The sequence below is a fragment of the Nicotiana tabacum genome, chromosome 21 (assembly GCF_000715075.1).
Source record: "Nicotiana tabacum cultivar K326 chromosome 21, ASM71507v2, whole genome shotgun sequence".
NCBI lineage: Eukaryota > Viridiplantae > Streptophyta > Magnoliopsida > Solanales > Solanaceae > Nicotiana > Nicotiana tabacum.
The window spans coordinates 19,200,509-19,210,974 of record NC_134100.1 but is presented as its reverse complement, the minus strand read 5'-3'; the positions used below and the strand labels follow the sequence as shown (position 1 = coordinate 19,210,974).

At 34.8% G+C, this 10,466-nt stretch overlaps 1 pseudogene; it reads right to left on the bottom strand.

Moving 5' to 3' along the window:
• Nucleotides 1–2,461: 2,461 nt before the first annotated feature.
• LOC107778806 (U-box domain-containing protein 5-like) lies at nucleotides 2,462–9,873 on the bottom strand (annotated as a pseudogene).
• Nucleotides 9,874–10,466: the final 593 nt, after the last annotated feature.

Below are 10,466 nucleotides of genomic sequence, written 5' to 3'. Positions count from 1 at the left end.
TTTATATCCTTAACATTCCTTCTATCTTTCTATCTTTCTTTTTCTCAACAAAAATAATTGGTAAATTTTTATATATGATTTGTGAAAGGATTAAGAACAAGTGTACAAGCAAGTCAACATATTGAATTTATCCATGCGATTCTCCTTATCCACTTAGGCGTAGTATTCTTGTTCTCTACACAAAATGTCCTAGAAAAGAAACAGACAATGGTGCAAATCCTAAAAAAAATGGTGCAAATCCTAGAAAGCAATAGTTTTTGGTAATTGGAATAATTCTGATGTGATATGAATGTTGAAAGATGCAATGTTTCCAAATCTTAATAAATGTCAATGATCTTTTTTTTCTTTCTCTTTCCAGTGGGAAAGCCAAAATTTAGAACAAAGACAATGAACGAATACGATATGTCCACTTTCTTTCTTTCCAAAAATGGACTAACCCATAAATTTTGTGTCCCCTGGAGAAAAGGGAGAAATACTTTTTTCGCTTTAAAATTGGAAGGAGTAAAGTAAGTTGAATAGCTGGAAGCATAGAAATAGCGCAGCTCACTATTTCAAACCTTAGTTTATTACCAAATCCATTTCCTGCATCGTCTCTATATATCTCTGAGCAAAGGCAGCCCGATGCATAAAGTATCTCGTATTCACGCATGATTTGGAAAAGGGTTGTACCCCACGAAATGTGATGTAGATAATCTAATCTAGTGTCATCATTAGTAATTGTTTTCACGGCTCGAACTCATAACCTAGATCACTCGGAGACAACTTTACGGTTGCTCCAAGGGTCCTCTTCATCATAGAAAATTCTCTCGTCCCAATTTATATGGCGGTGTTCGAATTTCGAGAGTCAAACGAGTTTTTTCATCATAATTTTTTCATATGCTTTTTAAATGTTTTAAATTATTAATTATTGTGACTTATAGTATTTTTTACGTAGTTTTGAAATATTTATATTGAACTTCAAAAATTAAAAATTCTATATTTAAACTTATAATCAAAATTCACAAGTTTGACTCTCGTAATTCGAACTATTACACATAAGCGGGGACAGAGGGAGTATATAATTATTTCCTATTTACATTTACTGGCTTAGAGTATTGAATCTCCCTGTGCATTCAATTATTGAAATCCCTAAGTACACAATGTACAGACCCTACAGTATTATTTCCAATCTACTCTTAACTAATGTTGAGTGGACGCCAACAAAAAGTTGAGAACACAAGAGGGACAGTATACTTGGCTGACATACAAACAAATAGCCAAAAATCCAGAAAATTAAAACCAAGAAATTAAACTCATTCTTCACATTTTCATCTGTTAATTAATACAAGAAAAGGGGGTATGAATCTAGAAAAGTTGGGACCTATTCTAAAAACCTCACCGCTGTAAAGGCTTTATACAACAGCTATGTATGGGCCTCCAATTATCCATTGCACCTGAAGACCATCTTAATATTTTAGCAGCAAACTGCTGGGAGATTACAATCTTCAAGTAGGCCTAACTGATTGATAGTTACTGTTTGAAACTTTCTTCAATAGTAGATACCGGAAGCTTGGCAGCGATAAAACGCAGTTCCACCAGGAATTTTCTAATTTGTTCAAGATTTAATATATGTGTGTGTGCGCGCAAAAAGTAAATTTTGGCCTATATACACGCTATTTTTCTCTATGTACATAATTATAATTTTTTATGTACCACCCTTCCGTCTATGTGGCTCTGCCACTAGAGACAGGTGCAGGGCAAGGGAGCTCTTATGTAGGGCAGGATAAGGCGAACTAAAACAATTTTCTTTAAGTCAAATGCAGGACAAGGCAAAAGGTGGGTTAAATGAAAATTAACAAGTTTTACAACTTTAATCTCGTCAACTTTAGCTAAATAACATTGGAAAGAAGAAAAGAAAAATAAAACAAAACTTAAACGGGACCATGCATGTCTATGCAGGGCGAGGCGGACAAAACTAGAGAAGTTTGCTCGGCATGGCATGGTAAGGCGGATTAAGACTTTTGCGAAGTAAGACTTCAATTGCCTCGTTTGACCTCGCCCTGTTTGCCATTTCTATAATCCATAGGCATCTCATTGCTGTTTTTCTCTTGTATGCAGAAGGTGTAAAAATGCAGCAACAAGCAAGGTCTTTTGAATTTTCTAGTTTCCTGGTATCATTTTTTCCTTTCAAGAAGTAACTCAACAAGGACAGAATACAAAAATTGTTATAGTGCATGTAGATAGGTACTCTTGGACTACTTTAACATGTTTAGTTTCCACCATAAACTTTGCCAGAGAGACAAATTTTCATATTAGGATGACAGTCCAGTGATCAAGAGGTCACAATTTGAACCAACAACAACAAACCCAGTGTAATCCCATAAGTGGGGTCTGGAGAGGGTAATGTGTATGCAGACCTTACCCCTACCTTGTGAATGAATTCGAACCATATTGTCACAATATCAAATTACATTAGCCACTTGACCACTACTACCAAATTGGATTTATCATTCATTGACAAGGGTAAGAAGATCTATACATATTTCATTAGTATTTCTTAGACCATTTAACAGTATCCATCTACTTACCAAAAAAAATAGCAAAGGAAGATATTTTACAGCTACAAGTCTCAGAAAAGTCTTCCTTCTCAACACTAAAAAAAACTAGAGGAAGTAGAGAAATTGTACACATCATATCATGCAATAGCATACATATTTATCTAGACGAAATCAGCACAACTCGTACAGACAGTTATGAGGACATGTAATCAGCTAACATGATACTCACTGTAGTCTGGCAACCTTCATTCTAAGATATATACTGAGTACTAGTTTTTACTTCTAGGAGTAGGCGAACCTTGTTTTGAGAATAAAAGGGCAGTCTGGTGCACTAAGCTCTTGCTATGCGCGGCATTGTTTTGAGAATAACTTCTTTATAAATCCAGGTTCCTTTGAACTAGATTTCTGCTGTGTAAGGTCAATGGTATAGCCTCTAGAAATGTCAACATCCGCAACTGAAGATTCTTCATTATTATTAAATTCACCTCTCAACAGTGTCAGCAACTCCATAGCCGTTGCCTTCCCTTTGCTATTTCCATTGACAGATATATTGAAAAGATCAATGATGATCCCTTCATCCATGGCCAGCCGACAGTGTTGAATGCATTGAGAACACAAAGAAAGAAGAAGAGCCACCGCATGCTCCTGATCCTCACGACTGTCACTGTCGAGTAGCTTCACAACCAAAGAAATGCATCCATCGGTCTTAGCTATAGAAGTCATAGCATCTTCAGTGAAGCACAAATTTTTCAAAATAATAAGAGTGTCGCTTGCTAGAGCTGTATCTTCTAGAAAAGGAATCAACTTTGGAATGAATTCTGAAGGTGTAATCAAGGAAACAATTCTGCTATTTTCAGACAAATTACGTAATATTTTGATGGCTGGTCCATGCAATTCTGCATTCTGGGTAACAAGCATCTCTAGAATGGGAGTCAGAGCACCAGAAGCCGCAATTTTTTGTTGACAATATTGGTGGCAGGACAATACTTTCAATACGGCAAGGGCTTCTTTAGAAACCTCAGTTCCAAGAAATGATACCAAAAGTGCAAAAGCATCGTCATTCAAATCTGGCAAATTGCTCCTGATACAAAACAACGCTTGTAGGATTAGTGTGAGGAAACAACACAAGCTAAAAGAACAATAGAGAAACCAAAAAGCAAGACAAAACAGCGTACAAGTTGAGCTTGTATCATTAAACATTAAACAGGACTACTACTTCACATTCTAGTACAACAACAACAACAACAACAACAAAAATCCAGTATAGTCCCACAAGTGAGGTCTGGGGAGGGTAGATAGTACCCAGACCTTACCCCTACAATGAATGTAAAGGGGCTATTTCCAATAGATCCTCGGCACGAGGAACTACTTCACATTCTAGTTTCATATTTAAATTCTGAACTAGCATCTTCTGAAAGGCCTTAACCAATTGGAAATAAATTGTACAAAAAGGCGGTGAACCAACTTGGACCAAATTCATTCGACACTCTAGCAGAGGTTGATCAAGGATTTAAATTTTATGGGTTCAGGACTCGGGTACGAACGACTGAACCCATCACCTTATTTAAGTTCTGGGTTCATAGTTTAATATTTTCAACAATTCCAATAGATTTTACATATAAATCCAGGTCTAAGCTAAAAGTTACGTGTTAATTTGAACCCATATGTAGACTACTAGATCCAACCCTGATATTAAGCCTTACCTTAAAAAGGATATGAAGTTAGAAACAATTTCACAAAAACTTAACATGAACACACACACTACACGCACACACTACACGCACACACACACGCACACAGAGCAGAGTGGAGGAACTACTTCACATTCTAGTTTCATATTTAAATTCTGAACTAGCATCTTCTGAAAGGCATTAACCAATTGGAAATAAATTGTACAAAAAGGCGGTGAACCAACTTGGACCAAATTCATTCGATACTCTAGCAGAGCCAGATCAAGGATTTAAATTTTATAGGTTCAGGACTCGGGTACGAACGACTAAACCCGTCACCTTATTAAAGTTCTGGGTTCATAGTTTAATATTTTCAACAATTCCAATACATTTTACACATATAAATCCAGGTCTAAGCTAAAAGTTACGTGTTAATTTGTACACATATGTAGATTACTAGATCCAACCCTGATATTAAGCCTTACCTTAAAAAGGGTAAGAAGTTAGAAACAATTTCACAAAAAAATTAACATGAATACAAAACCACCACACCCACAGAGAGAGTAGAGCGGAGTAAAGGTTTACCTGCATTTCTGCAAAACTGTTGACAATGATAGACATCCCAGTATTTGGGCATTTAGATCATTGAAATCACGTGCATCATTCAAAAATCTAACCATTGTTAGAACAAAATCCTCGGATGACATCCAACTGCAAGCTTGATCGCTATGTTTGAAAAAGTTACTAATATTTCCAACCAAGATGCATTCTGACTCCCAAGAAAGTGAACTGAACCCGGTTAAGAGATTCAGGTCCATATCTTGAATGCTTACACCAGATTGAATTTTGTGAATACTGTCATTGCTTTCCCCTGAAACCACATCGAAGTCATTTGGTGTCTTAGCAACAGACACAAGACCAGCATCTGGCGATCCACAAGATAAATTGCTGAATTCTATAGGAAGACGTAGATCATTCACTGAACTGCTCAAGCTAGCAATTGAATTCAAAGAAGATTTAAATGAGTGAGCCGCTGCTGCCTCCATGCTCGAGTCAGGAACACTGACGCCATGTGTTGCACTCCACCTTGATATTAGGTCCTTCATTGTGTAATTCGAGGTCAAAGACAAGTGGGCCAATTTCATTTTAGTCAATGGACATGTATCATGACCTTCAGCAAACCATTTCTGAATCCAAAATCTTTCAAACGTTTGTCCAGAGGCAATTACAACACGATCGTACATTAATCTCAAACACAAAGGACATTTAAACTCATCCGGTGGTCGAGAGCTCCTCAGAATGTCCTCTTGAGCATCGTCAGATCCACATCTCAAACAAGATTTTGCTTCACATTGATTTGTACATAGGAAAGAGTTTTTCCGTTGCAAAGAGCCGCTATCCGTTTGCTCTATCACGATTGATTTTCCATGCTTACTGAGGATATTCAGAAAAAGCAATAAAATCTTCTTTTTATGACCGTCCCCAACTCTCCCCAGCATCCTTTTGATGGATCTTTCTCTACTAAAAGAGTTTGTAGAGATATGATATGAAGCCTCCGCATAGCAACTTGAATTGCCTCAAAGGCATGTTCTTCCGCTGAATCTGTTGTCACATACTGATGAAGTAATTCCATCACAACCTTCCCTGCCTCCTCTTCAGATGGATCCAAGCTGAATATCGCATCCTTCAGTTCAGCAATCAGTAGCAAAATCTGCAGCCAATATTTCTCATTAAAGTGGATTGCCACAGGACACAAACAACTATAGTAACCAACCAGATAAAACAGAAAAAAGAAAGGAAAAAACCATGGGGAAAGAAAAGATGAATATGAAGAAAAAAAATTCTATGACAACGATATCTGCCTAGTCAAATGCACACTACGGACTTTGTCATTTAGTTGAAAAATCTACTAACTAGCAAGCACCACAAGCTTGGATGTAAATTTAGAAATGAAACAGATCAAGAACTATGCGATCAAGAACACTGGAAAAAAAGTTATGCATAGATGATTCTCTCAAAGGAATGTTTTCTGACTGACCTTTGCAGCCAGCGATACTGGAACCATATTTTGCACTTGGCCTAAGCTTTGCTTAAGCAAGTTTCTTGATCTATCACATCGTGAAAGTATAACATCTCCTGTTAGTGCCTGAAAACACAATACAGATTGTTATTCAGTGAATAAAGCCAATAGAGTATCATCAAAGTATGTTTATGATTTGCGAGATATACAACAACAACAATTATGTTTATGATTTGCGAGATATACAACAACAACAACAACCCAGTAATATGATTTGATTTGCGAGATATATTTAACAAAAACTGTTAAACACAAAGCTGGTTGGCTTAGCTTGATCGAGAATACGTACCAAGTATAGCTTACTAGATTCACTGCAGTGCTGAATCAGTGTCTTGGCTTTGAAAATTTCAGTGTTCAACAGGCTAAGTGCCTCTAAGCATCGAGGACGGGCTGCTTCAATTTCAGGAAGTAATATTGAAACTCTAGTTACTAACTGAATTAGTTCCATGCACATTAGACGATGCACCTGTAGTCATCATAACCACTCATGAGATAATCGATCGACTTAATTTAAAAAAAAGAAAAGAGAAATATAAGTTTTGTAGATGGCACCATGGCGTGGGAGAAATGACAAGGAAAGTAAACAGGAAAACTGACAGATACTATCATTACATTTAGAAAACTAACAATGTTTCAAAAACGAAATCCCAACCAGCAGAATTTTCCAAAGAGGCAAGAACCTTTTGTTTTAATAGTTTTTCAGTTCCATTCATGGAATACAAACTAGGACTATTGAAATCCAAGCACGAACAGCTTTTTGCACAAAGTCCAATTAATGGAAAAACCTCTTCTTTTAACTCTATAATTTACCAAGAAAAGGGATTAATAACCACTTATACTCAAGGGGCGGACAAACATTAAGCGCAATACCGCTTCGTCGGAAAATTTTACTAAATATATGTATCAATACTGTGAGGAAACGGATACGTAGGAAGAAATGACACCACTTGACACAAATTGTCTCCTGGCACATTGGTTATGTGCCTGATTTTGCTCTAAGAGGTCAGAGGTTTGAATCACAACTAACACGTACTTTTTTGCAAATATTTGAGAGAGCCTCCATAGTTAAAAATTGTGATAAAGTTGGATTGAATTCGGGATCTTTTCTAACTTAAGACTCGACAAAATTAATGGACTAAAGCTATTTACCGTCTAAAAATATGATAATTAAAGTTATTTATTCGTGTTCTTCTATAGATTTTGACATCGCATACAAAAGTTCATGCATACGCCCCTACTTGTACTATTACTAAATGTAAAGATACCAAGACAAGACAAAGTGACAAGCCTACTATAGAGTACCACCTCTCATTACACGAACAATAACAACAAGAAGACATCTAAACCTCAGTCTCAAACAAGTTGGGGTCGGCTAAATGAATATCAAGCCATCTCTTTACACGAACAATCCCATGGAGGTGCAGATAAGGAACTAAAGGAGAGAGAGAGATAGGAGCATAGTAGTATATACCTTAATAGCGTGATGAGACAGCGGTGTCTCACTTACTTCAGCAACATCAATCCCCATAACAGTTTCTGATAAAAAGAGCGGAATACGGAGTGTCAAATTTAGCATAGGACTAAATATTACTCTCTTTATCCCAATTTATATGGCACAGTTTCCTTTGTAGTCTGTTATATAAAGAATTGTCATTTCTTAGTTAGAAAGAATTTAACTTTAAAACTTCTCATTTTACCCTTAATGAGATAATCTATAGCCACACAAATATCTATGATTTGTTTACAAAATACAAGTTTCAAAATTCTTTGTTTCATAAATTCACGCGTTCAGCTCCAAATAAAAAAAAAACAAGAGAGTTTATGATCTTATTCTGGTAATGACAACCCATATGCTATATTAACAAGGTGAGGAGAAGTGATTAGGCAAGACATGGCGCAACTTCAGCTCACCAAGGACATGACTTTTGATAGGGAAGGTATGGAGGTCAAGGATTAGGGTAGTAGAGTAGGTAGTCTAGAGTGTTCATAACAGTAGTATTGGCATGCAGTCTCGCTTTCTGTTAGTAGTAGGTTTTTATGACAAACCATTATTTTCTTTCTTTGTTGATCACCTTATTGTCTTGTTATATTAACAAGGACCAGGGGCGGGCCTACCCTAAAGCACGTAAAACAACTGTTTTAGGCCCCACATTTGTGGGGTCCCCATTTTTTGTTATACCTAATATATTATATACTCCATATGTTTCAATTTAAATGAGGTTGTCTGACTCGCCACAGAGTTTAAGAAAAAAAAAAGACTTTTAAAACTTGTGGTCTTAAAAGCTTAAGGGGTAAAAAAAATTGCAACTAATATGATCTCTGCCAAGGAAATTGCATTTGAAATGAAAATCAAAACCCGAACTTCGTAAGAAACGTGTGATTAAAAAAAATTGATGAGAATATTGATATTGAAATCTCAAAATCTTTCGAAGAGTCCTTCAGAGTTAATTATTTTTTATACATAGTAGACAAGACTATTTTTTTCACTTCAAAATAAATTTGAAGGATTTGAAACATATGAAAAGATTTTTTGTTTTCTATTTAGCGTAAAAAACTGAGATCACTAGATGATGGAAATTTAGAAAAATACTGCCTTAATCTTGAGTGTTCCTTGAAGCATAATAATCAATCTGATATTGATGATTTAGATTTATTTTCTAAATTAAAAATGTTAAGAAAAATAGTACAACTAGATGATAACAGTTTAATTGATATACTCAATCAAATAAAAAGATTTGATTCTTTTTCAAATGCATATATTGCTTATAGAATAATGTTAATAACTCATGTTACTGTTACTTCAGCAAAAAGAAGTTTTTCAAAATTAAAATTGATAAAAATCTTGACTAAGCTCAATAATGTCTCACGAGAGGTTAAATGGATTAATTATATTGTCAATTGAGAAAGAATTATTGGAAAAAAAATTGATTATAAAAAAATTATTAATAACTTTGCATCTAAAAAAATAGAAAAATGGACTCCAAATTAAAAATAAATAAATTAAGGCTCCTCGTAAAATTTGGCTTTAGCCCACAAAATTCGTCGGCCGCCGCCTCTGACAAGGACAGTCCTCTATCCTTCAAATTAATTTTTTTCCAATATCAAATTAATCTAGAGAAATAATCAGATCTCTATACATTACAAGTTTTCTTAGAGGTAAACATTCTGTAAGAAAATATGCAACATCGCAAATGAATTGAAAAACAAACAGATTATAGCAATAACCATTAGCTTCAAAAAGTTGTAATTTTTCCATAATAATCATGAATAAAGCTAACAAAATTTAAAGAATTCTTACCTATAGGAGAAAATACAGAACCCCTTCTCTGCGTAAGATGAAAAACCAACTTCAATACAGTTTCAATACTTTATTCAACTGTGCAAAAAGTTCAAAAAGTTCTGTTCAGAGAACCCAACTCCACAATTCCAAAACTCATAAAATTTCAAGAATTAGCAGTTCAAAGACACCTCTTTTTCTTAATTTCAAGAACCCCACAATAAAAAAAAAACAGAGTCATTTGCTATAAAACACACTGCTCCGCTTTAAATAGCATTTAATGAGTACACCCCAATTTAAAATGGTAACACAAAATGCCATTTTTGTTACTGTATTTAAAGAGTAGAAAAAAAATTAAAATAAAATAAAAAAGTATTTAAAGAGTAGAAAAAGTTTCTATCTGAAACAAGACCGGGCTATCAACCTTTGGTCAACAACTAACAGTAACGGCTGCTACTTTTTATGACGTGTATTTAGGTTTAATTTTTGTTTACCTCAATTAATTCATTGGATATTTTGGTATGAAATATGATAAGTAAAAATGTCCAATAAAATTAGAATAAGAAGAGTTTGACTAAAATATTAGGTGCTTGAACAATATTTAATTGAACTAAAAGTGAAAATATATAAAGACAACAGTCATTAACCTTATGCATTTAGTCATTTTCTATCCACTCTGTTTCCTCTCTTTTTCTGTCAATTCAACTTTGTTCATTGGTGGTTTTGGAATCTCTAATAAAATGTGAAATCTTGATGTGATGTTGCTGAAAACTACGCCAAGGCGAATAATAGCTTGTTTCGCTAAAATCAGCCTATTTTAAGAATTATATTTTTTAAAGCTATTTGGCCAATTAATTTAAAAAATACTTTGATTAATCTTTTAAAAAGTATTTCTAAGTATA